The sequence below is a fragment of the Trichechus manatus genome, unplaced genomic scaffold (assembly GCF_000243295.1).
Source record: "Trichechus manatus latirostris isolate Lorelei unplaced genomic scaffold, TriManLat1.0 scaffold00092, whole genome shotgun sequence".
NCBI lineage: Eukaryota > Metazoa > Chordata > Mammalia > Sirenia > Trichechidae > Trichechus > Trichechus manatus.
Genome location: NW_004444028.1, coordinates 4100625 through 4121917, shown reverse-complemented (window position 1 = coordinate 4121917; position 21293 = coordinate 4100625). Strand labels below are relative to the sequence as shown.

The following is a 21293-nucleotide window of genomic DNA, read 5'->3' as shown; positions in this document are numbered from 1 at the left end:
TTCAACCAACCTCTTTATCGGCAAGATGAAGAGACCGAGGCCTGTTTTTACCCTTTTCTTACCTCCTTCTAACGAGCCAAGTCATTTCCTACTCCAGCCCACGGTGCCAGGCCTCTTGGCTCCGGCCCCCTAATTTGCATATATTTGCACGTGTTGAACCAAGCCGGGTACTCCTACTATCCTAATTTCCCCACCCAGGGTTGCTGGAGCCTCAGGGCCTGGGAGAGATTGTCCTAAGTGGGGCAGTTTGTTTGCAAGGAACAGAGACCCACCCAAGCTAACTCAACCCAAAAAGAGGTTTATTGAAGAGATTTAGGGAATGTGCAGAGGCGTGAAAGGTGGAGCGCACAGATGTGCCTCCGCTGCTAGAAAGTCACCAGACACCTGTTCTCACTGCTGTGTGGTTTCCCGCCTGCCTCTCGGGCCTCTGCCTGTTCTCTTTGTAGACCAGCTTCCTCTCCTTCCTCGGGGTCCTGCAGCCCCATGACTTGATCTTGTGCTTGGCGTTAGCTTCTCTCGGTGCTGCCGCCACCCGACCTTTAGGCTCTGCCTTAAAGCTGGCTCTAGTCCTTTTTTTATAGTTACATTTTGGAAAGAGAATCCGATTGGTCGAGCCCCTTATTTATGGATGAGTTGCTCTTGAGTCAAAGTTGCACCCCTTATCCATCACGGTCGGTCCGGGTGTATGAGTGGGTGTGGTAGGGTCAGGGAAGGCAAGCTGAATGACTTGCCTTGCCTATTTCGGTAATACTGGAGGTCTACGAGCCATTTCAAAAGGATTTAAAAAGCACTGATAAAAACCCAGACCCCTGGGTGGCACAAAGGCAGTCTGCTTCCATAAAGATTGCAACCAAGAAAACCTTATGGGGCGATTCTACTCTGTCACATGGGGTCACTATGAGTTAACGACTCGGTGGCAGTAGCAAAAGCAACAACAACTAACGTAAAGGTTGGAGGTTCAAATCCACCCAGCAGCACTGCAGGAGAAAGGCCTGGCAATCTGCTTCCATAAAGATCACAGCCAAGAAAACCCTATGGGGCAGTTGTGCTCTAACACAGAGGTCACCATGAGTCAGAATCAACTTGATGGCAATGGGCTGGGTTTTTAGTTTAACGAAAATCTACATTTCTTCGTTAAGTCTGCACATTGCTGTGGCTGGCGTGCAGGCTGCAAGGGGTTCGTGAACAAGGGGCTGGTCAGCTAGGTAGGGGCGTGAGACTTGGGTCCCCAGGGTCCTGGCCTGGGTTACAGAGTCACAGAAATCCATTAAGTCTGTGATGGCAGGTGATGATGGAAGGTGAATGATCAGTTCTCACAGATGGTTTAAACGGGAGTAATAGGAAGGGCAGGGCAGGCTGGCTAGAGAGAGATGGAGCGTAAGGCCTTTCTTCCTGTAAAGGAGGCAGGTGGCTTAGCAGCCTAGCTGTACCCCCCTCTCCCCCAGAGCACTTTTCTCCTGTTCCCTCGGGAAGGCTCCCTCTTGGCAGGCCACCAGCTGGCCACCCCTGAGCTGGGTTTGCCTGTAGAGATCTTTCCCTGTGGCCCGCTCTCCCCATAGCGACCCCGACTCCTGGTGTCTTGTTGGCATTAGTTACAAAAAAAGAAAAAAAAACCAAACCCGCTGCCGTCGAGTCCATTCCGACTCATAGTGACCCTATAGGACAGAGTAGAACTGCCCCATAGAGTTTCCAAGGAGCGGCTGGTGGATTCGAACTGCTGACCTTTTGGTTAGCAGCCGTAGCTCTTAACCACTGTGCAAGTGCCCAAGTGCTGCAGGCAGTTTCCTATCTCACCCGCCACCTTTGTTGTTTGCTCTGTTCTGCCCTGAGCCGCTGTGAGGCCTTGACATTTCCGCCCCCAAGTGCTCCCTTCAGCTTCACTTTCATTTGGTGGTGGTTCTTTCAACATCCGCCTTCTCTCCAAGGCCTCTTTGGTTTCTCTTTGTACCTTGGGGTCTCTTTATCCTGGATACTGTCCTTGTGTATTTTCTATTCATTTGCTATCCTTCAGTTTCTCACTTTTTCTCCCCTTACCGGTTCTTCCTCAGGCACTCCCTCCCCAAGCCTTGATTTAAAAAAAAAACCCAAACCAGTTGCCATTGAGTCCATTCTGACTTACAGCGACCCCACATGTGTCAGAGTACAGTTGTGCTCCATAGGGTTTCCAATGGCAGATGTTTTGGAAGCAGATCGCCAAGCCCGTCTTCTGAGCAGGGCCGGATTACCCCATAAGCAAGGTACGCACGAGCAATGGCACCTTCCCACCAATCTGCAGTGACAATTTCACCTGTCCTCCCACCAAGGCAAAGATGTGGTGAAACCTGTGTGAAATTGCTCATCACAGATTAACAAGTAAATACAATTAAACCCGTGCCTGCGCTGCTCAATGCAAGCAGGTGCATACCATACTTACTGGCTAATGCGCCCCTGCTTCCAAGGTGCATCTGGCTGGGCTCACGCCTCCGTCCTTTCGGTGAGCAGCCAAGCTCCCTAACTGTCTGACCATCCGGGGACTCCAAGTCCCGATTAGGGAAGCTCTTTTTAACATCATGGATCTTAACTCAGACATGGGCCGAGCTGAGTGTGATCATGAAAAGCGCAAAATCAGATTCCTTGAACTCCAAATGCATTTCCATGCGAAATGATACACATAGTGCATTGCTGGGGGAAAGAGGGCCTGAGGGGAATGGGCACATCGCTGGGAGGAGTTTCTATGGTATAGTAGACCTAGAGGCGGCATGCCGAGACTGTTCCAAAGCCTGTGAATTTGGGGTACTATTTGACCCAGGAATTAAACTTCTCAGACTGAGTCTTAAGGAAATAATCATATAAGTTAGAAGCACTGTTTATAATTAGCCAAAAAAATGGAAAAGACTTAAATGTCCAGCAGTTGGGGGCTGGGTACCGTTTATAGTATAGCCATGCAAGGGCATATTATGTAGGCCATTAAAACGATGCTGCAAGATATCAATGACAAGGGAAAATGGGCCTGATGTAAACATACGCTTCCGACTCGTAGTAACCTTATAGGACAGAGTACAACTGCCCCATGGGGCTTCCTAGGCTGTAATCTTTACAGGAGCAGATCACCAGGTCCTTCTCCCATGGAACTGCTGGTGGGTTCGAACCACCAACCTTTCAGTCAGCAGCTGGGCACTTAACTATTGCGCCACCAGGGCTAGACTAGATGGCACATGACAACAATCTTTGCAGAAGTAAGACTGCCACTTCTTTCTCTCACAGACTGATGGTGGGTTCAAACTGCTGACCTTTCAGTGAGCAGCCTAGCGCTTACCCATCGCACCACCAGGGCTCCTTCTGTAAACACTATACTATAGGCCGGAGGGGAAATGCGAACAAGTTTGATGTATTGGTTGATTGAAATCAGTTAGCTGCAAGCCAATCACTGATCGAAACACAAGACTTGGGGCTGGGAACTGGCATTTTCTTACTCTTGCTTTTCTTACCAGTAATCGCAAATAGTAGGGATTCAGTGACTGTGGTAGAGTGTGCTTTGCTTAGTCCGCAGCTCACTCTGAACTTGCTCACCACTGGAAGGACTGGGTCTGTGTGGACAGATGGCTGGATTGGGCTCTGGGAAGGGGGCCGACCCCTTCAGGTGAAGGTTCTAGTTGTAACAGGGTCTCCGCCGTGGCTGGAGTGGCTGGCGCTCAGAGTAGGAAGAGGAAGTGCGCTGCTCGTAGTGGGTGATTAACAAATGTGCCTGGGTGCTCAGTCTCTGCTTTGTCTCCATCCCACCACCCCCCGCCCCCCTGCAGGCAGGCAGGGTTAGGCCAGTTGTACAGACTGCAGTGAGCACCGCAGAGAGAAGCTGTGAATGACATGGAGCCCAGCTGAAATGAACAGGCCCCTGGAGCCTGTTGCAAGCCCTGGTGTCAGGTCTCCCTCCGTCCCAGCGCTGAGGTAAGACCCCTTGAATCCCAGCTTGGGGACAGGGAGGGCAGAATGCCTCCTTTGTGGGACAGTGGAAACTCCCTCCTCTAGTCTTGAAGGCTCTGTGCAATCAAGGGAACAGTGTTCAGGGAAGAAAGGGCAGTTGTTTTGGGTTCATTCTAACCATCTTTTTGGACCTCAGCCAATTGGGTGGCAAGGTCAGTTGGCCAAATGAGGCTTTAAAAAAAATTTTTTTTTTTTTTTGATGAAAATATACAGAGCAAAGCATACACCCATTCCATTATTTTTACACGTACCATTCACTGACAATGGTTACATGGCATTGCGTCATCATTCTCCCTATCTCTACCCGTATTGTTTCACCACTATTAACTTAGGCTCTCTGCCCCTTAGAGTTCTCATCTGTGCTTTGGAGTTACTCTTGTCCATTTGATCTCATATTAGACAATTCTTTAAAAGAGCACAGTGCTCAAGGCAAACATTATTAAATGAGGTTCATGGGATAGTTTTGGTTCAAAGCTTGAAAGTTGTTTCTAGGCAACAGATTCAGGGGTTCCTCTGGTCTCAATGTATCCGGTAAGTCTGATTTCCAATAAGAATTTGAAATTCTGTTCCACATTTTTCCTCCTTTTGATCAAGATCCATCTATTGAGTCCTTGATCAAAATATTCAGTAATGGTAGTTAGGCACCATCCATTTCTTCTGGTCTTCTAGTCCTATCCCATGTACGGCCAAAAGAATGAACAAGTCTGTCTTGGAAGAAATACAGCCAGAGTGCTCCTTGAAAGCAAGGATGGCTAGACTTCATCTCATGTACATTGGACACATTATGAGGAGGGAGCAGTCCCTGGAGAAGGACATCATGCTTGGTAAAGTAGAGGTTTCAGCAAAAAAGAGGAAGACCCTCAATGAGATGGATTGACACAGTGGCTGCAACAGTGGGCTCAAGCACAACAACGATCGTTGAGGATGGCTCAGGACTGGGCAGAGTTTTGTTACATAGAGGCACAGTGAGTTGGAACTGGCTCTATGGCACCTAACAACAACAATATGGCAAAGGAGGGAGAAGTTCATGGAGGCAGTTAGACCTGTAGTCCATTTCCTTCTCTGATTCCTATGTTTCTTTTTTTCCCCAAAGAGGCTTTTGATCTTTTAGAGCAGGTCTTTCGGAATCTTGTTAGGGAGTTGTATTTTCTCAGTTGCTGGTGAAATTTGAACTCCAGAGGGAATGAATTTAGCCTCCAGGTTAAGATTGCACCAGATTTAGGTGAATGCTTGACTTAGGTGCACCTGCTTTATCCTGCAAGAGAAATTGAGCTCTTAGGAAACACACACACACACTCCCCAACACGTGGGAGACAGAGTGACAGAAATTATGCAGGAAGGTCATTGCAGAACATTCCACCAAGCTCACTAAAAGAATTATTTTAATTACCTAGATATTTTCTGATTACAAAAGTAATATGTACTCACAGGACATTTGGGAAAATATTGCATGCGGGAGGAAATAAAACATGTCTGAAATCCTGCCCCTGTTAGCAATCTTTCAGGTAGTTTTCTGTTAAGGTTACTTTTTAAGCTTCCACAAGATGTTGATTCCCCTGCATGGAGGTAGAGAGATGAGGCCAAAAGAAAACCCAATTAGGGAGTCAGGAGAACTCGACCCTAGTGTGGAGACTCTCTAGAGCCAATTTTTATACATTCAGGAATTTTGTGAACTGGTTGTTAAAAATTGTTAAAAAACTGTTGGCAGCTTGAAACCAGCCATGGTGAGAATATTTACACCACAGTAATTGGCAAATGCTGTATATGAGGGCTTTTTTGTTTTGGAGAGCTGGTTTACCACATGGGGTCCAGTGCTTGTTCTACCATCCACAGGCTGTGAGGTACTGGACAGGTCACTTAGGTAGCTCGCCATTTCCTCACCTGTGAACAGTAGGTGCTCAACAAACATTAGTTGAATGACTTAAAAGGGTGAAATTTCTGGCCTTACTATTTCCTAAGACAGTTGGGAGAGTTCCGTAAGACAGTGAAAATGAAAATGCTTTGCCTTGCACACTGTGAGCTCCTTGTCATGCAGCGAGGAAGCTTCCTGGATTCAGTTAAACCTTTGATTTATTGGAGGGGAGACATTGGTTGGCATTTCCCCCTTTGGCTCTTTCTTGCTCCTTGAGGAGTCTGAGTTACTCACACCCTTTCATAAAGGCAGATGAAAACCCTCCATTTACTGCCTGACATCTGGGGCACATTTCCTTCCTGGAAAAGTCAAGAAGTTCTGAAAAGTGTGAAAAGGAAGCCCCAGTGCTGCTAGATGTGAGAGCCAGGACCAAAACCAGAGCTTTTGACTCATCATCTCTAATGGGAGGGAGCACTTCCTGCCAAATGGGAAATTAAACAAAAGCCTCTTTCTTCAAGGCCCTGCTATTGCAGCAGATTAAAGCTAATAAATTAGCATAATGGGGTCCCAGGCTCTGCCCTTCTCTCTCCACTTTCTGAATCTCTTTTTTCCCTCTCCACACCCCATTCCTGCGTCCTAGAGGAGGGGGCTGGAAGAGGAGGGCAGGGCTTCCAGCAGGTTACTTCCTGTTCGTACTCCTGATGAGAATGTGCATTTCTAACAAGTTCCCAGCCTACGCTAATGCTGCTGGTTAGGGACCAATTCTCAGAACCGCTAGTAAAGCCCGAAAACCTGTTGCTGTTGAGTCGATTCTGACTTATAGCGACCCTATAGGACAGAGTAGAACTGCCCTATATGGTTTCCAAGGAGCAGCTGGTGGATTCAAACTGCTGATCTTTTGGTTAGCAGCCGAGCTCTTAACCACTGTGCCACCAGGGCTCCACCAGGAGAGCGCTGGTTCTCAAATTTATTATACATGAGAATCACCTGGGTATCTTGTTAAACTGTAGATTCTGATTCAGTCTATTTGGGATGGAAATCCACATTCTCAGCAGGTGTCCTAACCTGAATGAATTCAAAGCCCTGGAGGTGTGGTGTCAGTTAAGCACCCGTTTCTCTCTAAAACCATAGGCGCACAAGATTATAAAGGTGGAAAGGACCATAGGGACTTCTATTTTAAGAAGCCAGGTCACAGGGCTGATGATTATCAGCGCTTGAGGAGAAGGTATGTAACCTGGGGGGCTGGGGTGGGGCTGGGACACTGCTCATGAAGCACACCTGATCTGTGAGTCCTTGCATTTAGCTGGCCACGAGACATAGACGATGGCCTTCCCAGCCCGTCCCCTGTATCTGCTGCCAGAGCTCAGTGCACTTCGTGAGGTGCACCTCTTGGAATTAAGCTCCCTTCCTCACCAGGGCCTTGGTTTTCCAGGTCAGTGAACCACCAAGTATACTAAGAAGATCTTATTCTGAGAACCTTGAGGTATTTTTATGAGGAAGGGAGGGACGTTTATTGATCTTGATTGTTCCAGGCACTGTGTTTTGTGCTCTGTCTACATTATCTCATATTAATCTGCAACAACCCACAAAGTTTGTATTTCTATCCCCATGGTGCAGATGGGGAAACAGAATCTCAGATAGAGACCGAAATTTGCTCAAGACTTCACAGCTCACTGGCCATGGAGATTTGAACTAAGCCTATCTGACCTCCACAGCTTCCCAAAGCTCTCATGAATGCAAGTACTCACCCACGTGGGAGTTCCCAATCCTGTCCTAACAAGCTGAGTCCTCCCTCGGGAACGTGGTTCCTCTCTGAAGCCGCACAAACATCTGCAACACAAAGTGCTGGGATCTTTACAAAATGCTGCCCTGTTTCTTTCAAATCTCAAGGGCTCTTCCTTTTAGAGAAAATAGCCTCAGGGCTGGGAGGATCCATAGAACCTGTTAGTGTGGTCACCCCTCATTCAACAAAGGGATCATTTGACACCCCAGGAGGTGAGGTGCAGTGCTGGTCAGTCCCCGGGTTGCCCAGCCGGGTCAGCCTCAGGACTCTTGGAGCTCTTCCAGGAGAGCACAGTGAGATGGGTAGTTTCGGATAAGAGATTATTCCTCTGGTAAGAGGGCTTTATTCAGTTCCACATACAGTTACTGAAAACCTACAGCGTGCCCAGACTGCTTGGGCAAGAGATTCTGGCCCAGCCTTGGGCATGCAAGTCTGACAAAGGACAGGTAGGGGCTTCTCTACAAGGCTGCAATGTTCTCTTTTTCATGCGTCCTCTAACTGGTTATCTCTAGCTGTTCCTTCAAGAATTGTAAAGGGAGAAATTATGTCTCAAATTGCTCTGTGTGTTCAAAACAGAGTTTTAGGGGCTCAACCTGCTAACTAGGGAACAAAGTAGCTAGTGGGTGAGGCACGGTCTTTGAAAGATCCTTGTAGAGAGCTGGGGCCACTGGGAGGTGATGGAGTGGCAGAGGGAGCAGTTTGGGTGGGTACTGCTAAGTGGGTGTCTGCCTGGGGGGCTGAATGTTCAATTTCTTAGATAATCAAGAATCCTTTTTATCTGTTGGACCTGATCTATTTCAGAGGAGAAAAAGCTCAGTTTAGCAGGTGTAAAAATGGCCTGAGGGCAGCATTGGACCTCCCTGTCTAATTCTACAAGGGGAAGGAGAGAGAATTGTTATCAGCATCAGCCGGAAGCTGGTTCCTGTGAGGCAGAGGTCAGACATGCCTCCACTCTCTGCCATCTTTACTAATTCTTGACACCAGCCATCCATCCTTCCCACAGCACTCTGCTTCTCTGCTAGGTTCGAGAATTCATGGCAGTGGCCACACAGAACTCACAGACAATACTCACGATTATGGAGTTTATTAGAGAAGTAATAAGTTAGAATTCAGGATCGGAATGACTCAGGATACAGTTCTTCGGTTAGGACAGCTTCTTGGCTGTGCCCACAGGCAGGTCTCTCCATGGCCCTCTGCCCCTCTGGCCGCTTGAGCCAGCCCAGCCTCTGCCCTGCTCGGGCAAGTGTTACAAAGCTTTAACTCCACTGATAAATGCTCAGAGGTACCCCACTCCACCAGTAAGCCTCCTGCCCGAAGGCGCTCAACTTTCTCGCTCTGTCGGCCAGGATGCCTACTGTGCCGTCTCCTGCTGGTCCAGTTCTTCTGCCTCTGCTGCCGCCATTTCTTGCTGCTGCTTCTCACTGTCTCTTATTGTCTCCTGTGTTATGACTCTTTCTCCTGGGTCTGGGAGATTCTCAGCACAGGGATCCCAGGTCCAAAGGACATGCTCCACTCCTGGCTCTTCTTTCTTGGTGATAGTGAGGCCCTTTCTTTCCACCTCTGGGATGGCTTATTTTAAGCCTAATGGGATGACAAAACTGACCAATCCCCTTGTTAGAGTTCCATATACCTTATTTGCATGGTCCCACCCCCATAAGGGTGCCATGTACCTTATTTGCATTATTAGCAAGCTGTCCAATCCCCTTGGTGGGCCACAAGCACCTTATTCACATAGTCTCATTCCATCATTTGGTGGGAGTCACAAGACCATGGCTAGAAAGGCCATAGAAAAGTGATACATTGCACTGCAGCAGGGCACTCAGAAAATGTGAATTAGGCCTGGATGGGTTTCTTGAAAGACTTGGTTAATCTGAGGGAAGGAAGGGCCTTATTTACAGCAGAAGTAGAACTGGAGTCTGTGCTTCTCATTGGTCCTCCCCACCAAACCACTCTGTCTTCAGAGGAAGAATGTTCTCAGGAGCAGGCAGAGCCCACTTCCTGCCTTGGCCTGTCTGGTCTAGGACCCGTTTGGGCTGGTTCTGGCTGATGGAGGAGTCTGTGGCAATGGCAGCTCAGGAGGGAGAGGGTGCCAATCCAGTGATGCCAGAGAGCCCCTGCAGTCCCAGCCCTTCACTCTCCATCTTTTGGATCCTTCCTAAAGGTCTTGCTCAGACCAGGGAAATATCACCTGTGGCTTCATGCTGGGAACTTGCCATTGAGGTAATGCATCACAATGCAGACACAGTGCCCCAGCTTTGGAGACATTTGACCTGGGTATGAGTTTTGGCTTGTTCATAGCTGCATAGCTACCTGGGCTTTCTGATCCAGTTTCCTCATCTGTAAAATACACTGAATGATATCTATATTGTGTGAAGATGAATAATTGTTTATGTAAAGTTCTCCCTACATAGTTGATGGCTTTTTTTTTTAATTTAGGTATAAATGACATACAGTAGACTGCACATATTTAAACTGTACTATCTGAGTTTTGACATGTTGTCATTAGGTGTCGTTGAGTTGGTTCTAACTCATAGAGACCCCGTGTACAACAGAACGAAACACTGCCTGGTCCTGCATCATCCACACAATTGTTATTATGTTTCAGCCCATTGTTGCATCCACTGTACCAGTCCATCTCATTGAGGGTCTTCCTCCTTTTCGCTGACCCTCTATTTTACCAAGCATGATGTCCTTCTCCAGGTACTGGTCCCTCCTGATAACATGTCCAAAGTATGTGAGACAAGTCTTGCCATTCTCGCTTCTAAGGAGTATTCTGGCTGTACCTCTTCCAAGACAGATTTATTTGTTCTTCTGGCAGCCCATCGCGTATTCAATATTTTTTTTTGGCCAACACCGTAATTCAAAGGTGTCAATTCTTCAGTCTTCCTTATTCATTGTCCAGCTTTCACATGCATATGAGGCAATTGAAAATACCATGGTTTGGCTCAGGCACACCTTAGTCCTCAAGTGACATTTTTACTTTTTAATACTTTAAAGAGGTCTTTTGCAGCAGATTTGCCCAATGCAATGTTTGCTTTCTTGACTGCTACTTCCACGGGCATTGATTATGGATCTAAGTAAAATGAAATCCTTGCCGACTTCATTATTTTCTCCATTTATCATGATGTTGCTTATTGGTCCAGTTGTGAGAATTTTTGTTTTCTTTATATTGAGGTGAAATACATATTGAAAGCTATAGTCTTTGATCTTTATCAGTAAGTGCTTCAAGTCCTCTTTACTTTCAGCAAGCAAGGTTGTGTCATCTGCGTATCGCAGGTTGTTAATGAGTCTTCCTCCAATCCTGATGCCGCGTTCTTCTTCATATAATCCAGCTTCTCTGATTTGCTCAGCATGCAGATTGAGTAAATATGGTGAAAGGATGTAACCCTGAAGCACACCTTTCCTAATTTTAAACCATGCAATATCCCCTTGTTCTGTTAGAATGATTGCCTCTTGGTCTATAAAGGTTCCTCATGAGCAAAGTGTTCTGGAATTCCCATTCTTCACAATGTTATCCATAATTTGTTATGATTCGCACAGTCAAATACCTTCACATAGTCAATAAAACACAGGTAAACATCTTTCTAGTATTCTCTGCTTTCAGCTAAGATCCATCTGACATCAGAAATGCCATCCCTCATTCCACATCCTCTTCTGAATCCAGCTTGAATTTCTGGCAGTTCCCTGTTGACATACTGGTGCAACAGCTTTTGAATGATCTTCAACAAAATTTTACTTATGTGTAATATTAATGATATTCTTCCATAATTCATGCATTCTATTGGATCACCTTTCTTTGGAATGGGCGCAAATATGGATCTCTTCCAGTCAGTTGGCCAGTAATTGTCTTCCAAATTTCTTGACATGGACGAGTGAGTACCTCCAGTGCTGCCTCTGTTCGTTGAAACATTGCAGTTGGTATTCTGTCTGTTCCTGGAGCCTTGTTTTTTGCCAGTGCCTTCAGTGCAGGTTGGACTTCTTCTTTCACTTCCATCGGTCCTTGATCATGTGCTGCCTCCCGAAATGGTTGAACGTTGTTGACCAAAGCTTTTTGGTACAGTGACTCTGTATTCCTTCCACCTTCTTTTGATGCTTCCTGCGTCGTTCAATATTTCCCCCATAGAATCCTTTAATATTGTAACCCAAGGCCTGAGCTTTTTCCTTCCGTTCTTTAGTTTGAGAAATGCTGAGCATGTTCTTCCCATTTGATTTTAATACTTTCTTTTGTCTTCTCGAGCTGTCTTTTGAAACTGTCTTTGACATATGTTGACATATATATACACACTCATGAAACTGTACCCACAATTAAGTTAATGAACATAAATCATCATCCCCAAAAGTTTCTTCCTGTGCTTTTGGAATCCCTCCCTCCTGCCCCTTTCCATCTCCTGTCCTCTATCTCCAGGCTTTAATCTGCTTTCTGTCACTAGATTAGTTTGCATTTTTTAGAACTTTATATAAATGGGATCATACCGCATGCACTCTTCTTTCGTTCAGCCTAATTACTTTGATACTCATCCTTGTGCTTATCAGTAGTTTATTGGATTGCTAAGTAGTATTCCCTTGTATGGGTATACCACAATTTGTTTATTTATTCACCAGTTAAGAGCCATTTGGGTTGTTTCTAGTTTTTGAGTGTTAAAATAAAGCCACTATAAGCATTTGTGAACCAGTCTTTGTAGGGACATATGCTTTCATTTCTCTTAGATAAATACCTAATCATAGAACGGCTGGATCTTACGGAAGGTGTGTGTTTTAACTTTTTAAGAAGTTGCCAAGCTGTTTTCTAGAGTGGTTACAACATTTTACGTTGTCACCAACTGGATATTAGAGTTGTTGAAAACCTAAACACACAGAGAAACACCAAAAATTAGTGTAACAGGGGATGTTTTTTGTGAATAGTTGCAATTTGATTTGGGCAGCGTCAAAACCAAAAGTATTCAGAAAGGCGCTCTGAAGAGGGGATGGTGAAAGTGGTTATATACAGGTTGTTGTTAATTTATAAGAAGATAGCATTAAAGCACAAGGAGAGTTTCAGTGTTGGTTGGTTATGTAGTCACTAAGGACAGACCAAATATCCTAAAACAGCCTCTAGCCAGAAGCTGGGGTTCCTGCTTCTCAAAGCTGGCAGCACATAGACAATTTTCCAAAAGAACCCAATGCCTAAGGCAAGACACTCTCTGCTAAGCTGCTTACTATGCTAGTATCTGACTTGAAGGTGACTTTAGGGAACAAGTTCCTTTGAGGCTCAAGATTCAAAAGGACATCTAAGGGTGAATGGCCTGGGTGGTTTACTTGAATGCCATGAACGCAGAAATCTAGATTCCAGAAGAACTAAAATGGCTTTGTCAATTTCTAGGTGCTCCAAATCTTTGCCAACACTTAGAATGGTCAGTCTTTTTTAATTTTAGCCATTATAGTGGGTGTGACTTTACTTGCATTTCCCTAAAGTTTAATGATGTTGAGCATTTTTTTCCTGTGCTTATTTGCCGTTTGCATATCTTCTTTGGCAAAATGTCCGATCACTTCTTTAACCTATTATTTTTTTCATTGGGTTGTTTTTCTTATGATTGAGTTGTAATTGAGTTTTTTTTATGTATTCTAGATACAAGTCCTTCGTTGGGTATATGCTTTGCAAATATTTTTTCTGTCTGTAGCTTGCTCATGGCAGGAGACAGAAACAAGTAAACTAATAATTATAATTCAGTTGGTAAGTACTGTGCACAGGAAGTACAGAGGAAGAGCAGCAATCTGAGAATGGTAAATCAAGGAAGTTTCCTGGAGGAGAAGGCACGTGAATTGAGTCTTAAAGGAAATTAAAAGTCAGCTGGGTGAGGAAAGGCAGTCTATGTAACAGCTTGCATGTGCAAAGGCATAGAAATAGGAAGTGATGTGGTAGGCAAAATTGCAAGTAATTTGACCTGGTCAAAGCACTTGATTTTGGAGCAGAAGTATGTGAACTGAAATCCCAGCTCCTCTACTTACTGGTTGTGGGACACTCTCTCTCTCTTTTTAAGTTTTTATTTGCAAAAACTATAGATTCAGAGGAAGTTGCAAAGCTGGTACAGAGAAGCCCCGTGTATCCTTGTATCCAGTGTCTCCCAATGGTTACGTCTTACATAATTATAGTACAATACCAAGACCAGGAAGTTGACATTGGTACAATGTGTGCATATAGCTCTTTGCAGTTTTACCATGTGTAGTTTCCTGTAACCTTCACCACAATCAAGATACAGAACTATTCCATCACCATGAAGATCTCCTTTGTGCTACTCCTTTATAGTCACACCCTCTCCCTCCATTTTTCATCTCCATAATTGTGTCGTTTTGAGACTCTTATATAAATAGAATCATAGAATTTTTTTTCACTCAGCATAAAAGTCTTGAGGCCCATCCAATGTATCAATAGTTTGTATGTATCAATAGCTTGTTCTTTTTTATTGCCAAGTAGTATTCCATGGTAGGAATGTTCCAGGGTTTAACTACTTACATACTGAAGGATACGTTGGTTTCCAGATTGGGGCCATTACAAAGAAAGCTGCTATGAACAATCATATACAGGCTTTTGTGTGGCCATAAAGTTTTGTTTCTCTGGGAGAAATGCCCAGGAGTGAAATTGCTGGGTCATATGGTAAGTTGTATTTTTAGTTTTTTAAGGACCTGCCAAACTATTTTCCAGAGTGGCTGTACCATTTGACATTCCTGCCAGCAGTGCATCAGAGACTGTGTCTCCACATTTTCACCAGCATTTAACTATCATTTATTTTAGCTTTTCTAATAGGTGTGTAGTGATATCTCATCGTGGTCTTCACTTGCATTTCCCTAGTAGCTAGGTATGTGACCCTCAGCCTTTCTGCTCCTCAGGTCTAGCTGTCTTGAGTCTACACCTCAGCCTGTACTCTTTAGTGTGGGAAGCAAGAGGACCTAGTGCTGATAGTCTTCCTTCCCCCTTTTCTGCAGCTGCCCTGGAAGGAGGACTTCTTTGTGCTTCAGCTCGGTCAGCCAGTTACAGGCGGTCCTTCTTCATTGTCCTGGGTGGACCCAGGGAAGTGACATTTTACACAGCAGTGTATTTTTCCAATGAGAATTTTTTTTTTCCCTACTAGTAAGCAAACAACCTGCAAATGTTAAATTTTTTTTCCTGGGCTGTGGAGTAAGTTCTCTCCGCCCTGTCCTTCCTGATGCCAATGTGCCATCATCTGTCCTCGCTGGCAGCCAAGATGAAGAAACCTCTGGAGTTGGCCCAGGATGACTGTTTTCTCAGTACTTGGAGGCTTGACAGTGCCAACGGCTGCTGCTGTGTCCACAGGTCCTCCTCACACTCAGCATCTTCTACTCTTTCCACTTATAGGTGGAGATGCAGCGTCAGTGCACTGGCAAGAATAATAGCAGCTAGCAATCACGTAGTAAACCCGTCGCTGACTCATGGCCACCCCTGTGTTACAGAGTAGAACTGCTCTATAGGGTTTTCTTGGCTGTAATCTTTATGGAAGCAGATCACCAGGCCTTATTTCTGCGGCGCCGCAGGGTGGGTTCAAATCACCACCCTTTAGGTTAGGTAGTCGAGTGCAAACGGTTTGCGCCACCCAGGGACCTAACAATTATGTGGTACTTACGACATACCAGGCACTAAGTGCTTTATATGTATCAGTTCAGTTAATCCCTGCAACAGCCCTAAGAGGCAGCTACTGTTAATAGCCCCATTTTATAGATGGGAAAACTAGTTATAAAGAGGTCTCCTAGCTAGTAACTGACTAAGTTGGGATTTGAACCCAGAGATCTGAGACCCAAGTTTGTCCCCGTATTCATTACGCTGTGCTAGCTGTGTGCCAGGGTGGATAGAATCCTCTGGTTCTCACACACCTTGGTGTGGGAACTCCAGGGGCCTTGGGTTCTCCCCTCAGGAGTGTGTGGGAAGATGAGGGTTTGCCTTGTGAGCTCTCTGGGCCTTGAGCACTTTGGATTAATGAGATGGGACATGGAGCAGGTGGGAAGTGAATGCTTTCCCCTGGGAATGGGGAGTTCCTTGAAGGCCTACGCTGGGCATGGCTGGCCAGGTGGGAGTGGTGCTCAGGCTCTGAACACTTCCCATCCTTCTGGGCCGTCTTGTTTAGACACAGTTCTGTGCTCTGTGCTCTGAGCCTTGCTGTGCACTTGGGGTGGCTCGTGCACACCGCGCGCTCGGGCTGGCTCAGGCACACTGTGGGAAGTGGCTGGAGGATGATGATGATGTGAGGACCCTGACCTTGGGGATAGCACACTACCTAGCTGGTCCCCAGACTCTCAACCCCTTCACTGTGCAGTAATAATGTTGACCTTGCACTGTAGGGACTCCCATCCTACCCCCACTCCCCACCCACGCCCCCCATCACGGGTGGCTGAGAAAGACCAGGGCCTTTCCAGCCTGATAAGATATAGGTTCCAGTTGCAGGCCCTCAGCTTTCTTATCTGTAAGGTTCAGTGATAGAACTCTCACCTTCAGACCCGGGTTTGATTCCCTCATGTGCAGCCACCACCCGTCTGTCAGTGGAGGCCTGTGTGTTGCTATGATGTGGAACAGGTTTCAGCGGAACTTCCAGACTAAGAGGAACTAGGAAGAAAGGCCTGGCAGTCTACTTCTGAAAATCAGCTACTGGAAACCCTGTGGATCACAGCGATCAGATCCATAATCGATCCTGGGGATGGCGCAGGATCAGACAGCATTTCCTCCCATTGTGCGTAGGGCCACCATGAGTTGGGGTTGACTCCACAGCAGCTAACAGTGACGAGCTGAGGGATAAGACCTAGTTTATAGGTGGCTGTGTGGTCTAAGCAGGATGGTTTGGTAAAGTGCCCCGGGGAGGGTTGATTCCCTGTCCTCGCTCTTTGCTGCTCCTCCTCTCCAGGGGGCCCTTTACAGTCATGGACACCAGCTACAGGGCAGTGCTGCATTGAAAGAAGACAGGGTGTGTGTGCCTTGCCTCAGTTCAGTCCGTGAAGGGACCCATCCACTCATCCAGCGTTCAATCAACAGTTTCAATGATCATTTTTTAAATCTAGCGCCTACTACACGCTAGCTTCTGTGCTAGGCGCTGTGAGAAGAGCCTGGGCCTTGTCCTTGTGGAGTATAGGGTCTAATGTGAGAGAAAAATATTAAACAATAACACAGTCAAGTGTAAAATCATGCATCATGGAGTTGTCACGAAGGAGGGTCCGTGGTGCTGTGATTAAATTGCAGTCGGCGAGGCCAGAGGCTGCTTCGCCTGATTCTGACCTGACTCTGATTTCTAGTCCCCATCCACTGAGAAGGCCAGTGTGGAACTAGGATCCCTTCACCCAGTGCTGTGTCTTGCCTGCAGGCTGACCCGCTGCCTGGCCGCCTGGTACTCTCCCATCCCAGAGCATTGACAGGTGCTGCCGTTCCCCAGGGGCCTGAGGCAGCGCTCAGTGCCTATACCTTACAGGGTTGAGTCGTCTTTTTTGTTGTTTGCTTGTGAGTGTACTCATGACTCAGCTAATTTATTACTCAGCTGAATGTGGTGAGATACTGTGATGGTTTTGGTCACTGTCTTAGTTATCTAGTGCTGCTATCACAGAAATACCACAAATGGATGGCGTTAGCAAACAGACATTTATTTTCTCACAGTCCAGGAGGCTAGAAGTCTGAATTCAGGGCGCCAGCTCCAGGCTCTCTCTGTCGGCTCTGATGGAAGGTCCTTGTCATCAATCTTCTCCTGGTCTAGGAGCTTCTCAGTGCAGGAACCCTTGGTCCAAAGGACATGTTCCATTCATGGCTCTTCTTGCTTGGTAAGGAGGTCCCCCTCCTCTCTGCTCGCTTCTCTTTTTTCTATCTTGAAAGAGATTGACTCAAGATACAACCAAATCCTGTAGATTGAGTCCTGCTTCGTTAACACAACTACCTCATTAACATTATAGAGGTTAGGATTTACAACCCATAGGATAACGGTATCAGATCACAAAATGGTGGCCAACCACACAGCACTGGGAATCATGGCCCAGCCAAGTTGACACACATTTTTGGGGAGACATAATTCAAGCCGTAAGTTACCATACAATTTTTTTCAGTCAACAACTTCATTGAGGTACAATTGATATTCCTTAAAATTAACCTGGTCTAAGAGTACAATTCAATGATTATTTAGTAAATTTACTGAGCTGTGCGACCCCCACCACAATCCAGTTTGAGAACATTTCCATCACCTTTGAGTCATCTTTACATGTAAAAGGCAAGAGAATTATTTTTATGGAATTAGTTCTGCATTCCTAGCAGGAAGATGTCATTAATTGATTAATTCAATTAGTATTTGCCTGGAGCCTGCTGGAGCCCGCAGCTGGGCTAGGTGCAAAAGGGAATCAGGAGATAAACAAGTCAGATGGCTGGCTTCCCTGTGAGCTGACCCACTTCCTGCTGGAGATAAGTTGCTTAGTGTAACTTGCTTGCATATGCTGAGTTTTGTGGCAGCTGCCCGGGAGATGTTTGTTTTCTGTCCTGTGGCTCTTAATTGAGGGCAAGGGCTTTGCTTTCACAATACCTGGTATTGCACTGAATTATTGGCAGGGCAGAAAGAGGAACGTGTACTGTCCAACATCAGTGAACAGCTCTAGGCTTTAGCAGGTCTGGATGCAGGATCTTGGAAGGGAGGAGAGCAGATGTGCTGTTTACAGTGCAAAGAATTGACAGCTGGAGGTGGGGGGAGACGTGAGGGAAGAAACGCACATGAGCAGTCGGGGCAGTGGGCTAAGGCAAATTCAGGAGCTGAAGGAATCCGCGGGTGGTGTAAATGGTTATGCACTCGGCACCTCAGAAGAAAGGCCTGGTGATCTGATTCTGAAAGGTCACAGCCATGAAAACTCTAGGGAGCACAGTTCTACTCCGCACACATGGGGTCACCATGAGTCAGAATCGACTCGATGGCAACTGGTTTGGTTTTAGTCTATGACAAATTGGGTAGCCTATAGCTTATAGGTACTTCATGTATGTTGGGGATGCTGCTTGGAGGCTGGGGGACGAGGTGGGAGTAGCCTCGCATGCTCGAATGAGGGATTTGGACTTGATGGAATAAACATGAAGGAAGCTATTAAGTTTCTGAGCAGAGATTGGTATATTCAGAGCTGCCCTTCAGGAGCTTTATCTCACGTGAGGAGAGTGATGGGAAGCAGTGAAGCTCAGGAGGGTATTGTGAAGACCCTAATAATAGGAGGCCCCCGGGTGGTACAAACAGTTAATGCACTCAGCTGCTAACCGAAAGGTTGGAGGTTCAAGTCCACCAAGATACATCTTGGAAGAAAGGCCTGGAGATCCACTTCCAAAAAATCAGCCATTGAAAACCCTATGGAGCACAGTTCTACTCTGACACACGTGGGGTTGCCATGAGTCAGAGTCCCCTCAACAACAGCTGATAATAAATAACAGGTGATGTGAGGCTGACTTGGTCAGGGGCTGTGGGGCAAGGAAAGAAGAAGTGGATGGGAGAGAGAATTTTGCCAGGTGAGGGGAGAAAATCTCCCTGTCCCCAGCCTCTCCTCCCAGGTTCCAGACCTACCCTGTCCATCCTTCTGTTGCACCTCAACCAATCCCTGAAACACAGCTTGTCCAAAGCCAAACTCATTTGCTTCCCTGCGTCGTTTTCCCCCTTGCCTGGCAGAACTTATTCCCCGCTTCACTCTTTGCTTGTTCGACTCTTGTCTGGGAGGAACGAGCAGAGGCAGGGAGAACAGTGCTCCTCTGAATGCGTAGAAGGCAGTGGTGAGACATTTGCAGAGAGGGTGTCGCTGAGATGAATAAGGACTGGCACTGAAGAAGGGCTGGGGAACTCAGGGCTGGGACTAGGATGAGGCAAGCAAGGAGCCTAGGATGCAAAATTTAAGGAGGCACTCACTCGCAGCTGTCAACCCTGTACTTGCACAGCCCTGAGAATGAGCGCCTCCTTAAATTTTGGGCCTCCTTTGCTTCACCCTCTTCCTGGCCCTGGGAGGAACTGGTCATCCAGAGGACATGGGTGACCTTGGAGAGCACAGCAGCTTGCAAAGGGATAAGAATTGAGTGTGGATTTCTTTCTTCAGAGGAAGCCTCCCAGTGGAAGCTGCCTGAAGCTGGGTGGAGGCCCACTTGTCTCCCTTCTCCCCACCCCAAGACAGCCCTTCAGGGTCTCCGTGGACTCTGGGGTTCCCTGGAGCACATTTGAAGACCATGATCAAATCCAACCCATGTCTTACCGTGGAGAATTCTGAGACCCGGAGAAGTACATGACTGTCCCGGTGTGACCTTCTAGGTCTTCTATGCTTTTCTTTAACTCCTTGTCTTCAATTGTCTTTATATTCTCTCCATTCCCCTACCCAGTCTCTCCCCCGCCCCCACTATAAGAATAGCAAACAGAGTTGCCTGTGGAAGTCTGATTTACATTTGAAGATCAAGGTCTAATTCTGAGAGATCTGTTTACTTAGCAAGCTCTGTTTTAGGGGTCTTTACATTATTTTATTCTCATTAGAACCTTTCAAAGTTTGTGTCGTCCCATTTTCCGGATGGGGAAGCTGAGGCTCAGAGAGACCAAATGGCTTGCTTAAATTTGCATAGCTACTGAGTGGTGCCGCTGGGATCTTTCCCTCCACACCAAGTATTTCTTCATATTTCCTGACTGCTCCACAGGGTTTTCAATGTGCCAGGCACTGTTTTTAGGTGTGAGGACTCAGTATGAACAAAAGAGAAAAAATCCTGCCAAGACCTACCTCATTTGTCCCTGTACTGAGGGGAGGTCAGCCTGTTTGCTCTTCTGTCTGAGGTGGCTCTGGGCTGCCCACACGCGGTGGCTGTTCTGTGTTTTGGCTGTTGCTGAGATGAAATCCCTGGTTTAATTCTCTCCTTCGCCAACATGTCACATGGACTCCTTTCTCTCTGCACCTCAGTCTCTGAACTGTTCCACCAAAACTGCCCACAGGCAAGCAGATGGGTTATTCTGTGAGGAACTGGGCCGTCCTTCCCTCCCCCACAGTTCCCCTCAAGTTTCTTCTTTTGTCCCCTGAAGTTTCCTTCACCACCGTCCCTCAGCTGAACTCTGATTCAGCTCCATGATTTAGCCCTGATAAGGGCAAGCTATTTTGGCCTCCACTGCCCCAAACCCCACTGAGAATTTGGACCCTGTGTTTTCGCTTGTCATTTTAGACTGTTTGCCAGAGTTTGCGGAAAAAGGCTTGTATTATTAATGCCCTTGCTGGGAACTGCTGTGCCCTGCCAGGTTGTCACGTGAGACCTCTGGAAAGCTCCGAGCTACAAGGTCCACAGCTCTGCCGGGCCACTGGGTCAGGCTGGAAATGGGATCCCACAGAAACCCCAAACAGCCAAGGAGACCAGAAAAGCAACTTGGAATTCTCAGTAGCCCCGCAGGTCTTGGGACAGCTGATTCCACCTCGCACCTCGAGAGGTCTGCTATTTCTGAAGGTCTTCTGAAAGGACAGCCCCCTCCCCTATGAGATAAAATTGAGGATATTAATAATTAGTTGAATAATATTTAGAGACCCATCATTCCTTACAGAGGTCACTGCTCACCCCTTGAAATAAAATTTTTATGATGATAAAAAATCTAGATAACGAAACATTTGCCTGTTTGTTTACACATGCCCCGTTCGGTGACATGGGTGACATTGATCATGCGTGTCGTCACCACTGTCCTTGTCCGTTACTCCACCGCTGTTAGCAGGAAC

At 46.6% G+C, this 21293-nt stretch overlaps 1 protein-coding gene across 1 annotated transcript in view; it reads left to right on the top strand.

Annotated features, from left to right (window-relative positions):
• The window catches only part of ST6GAL1 (ST6 beta-galactoside alpha-2,6-sialyltransferase 1), a 124472-nt gene that overhangs the window by 25437 nt on the left and 77742 nt on the right, over window positions 1-21293 (top strand). The window contains exon 2 of the mRNA XM_004382244.2: window positions 3780-3924. The gene's annotated coding sequence lies outside the window, so the exon portion shown is untranslated. The remainder of the gene's footprint in view (window positions 1-3779; window positions 3925-21293) is intronic.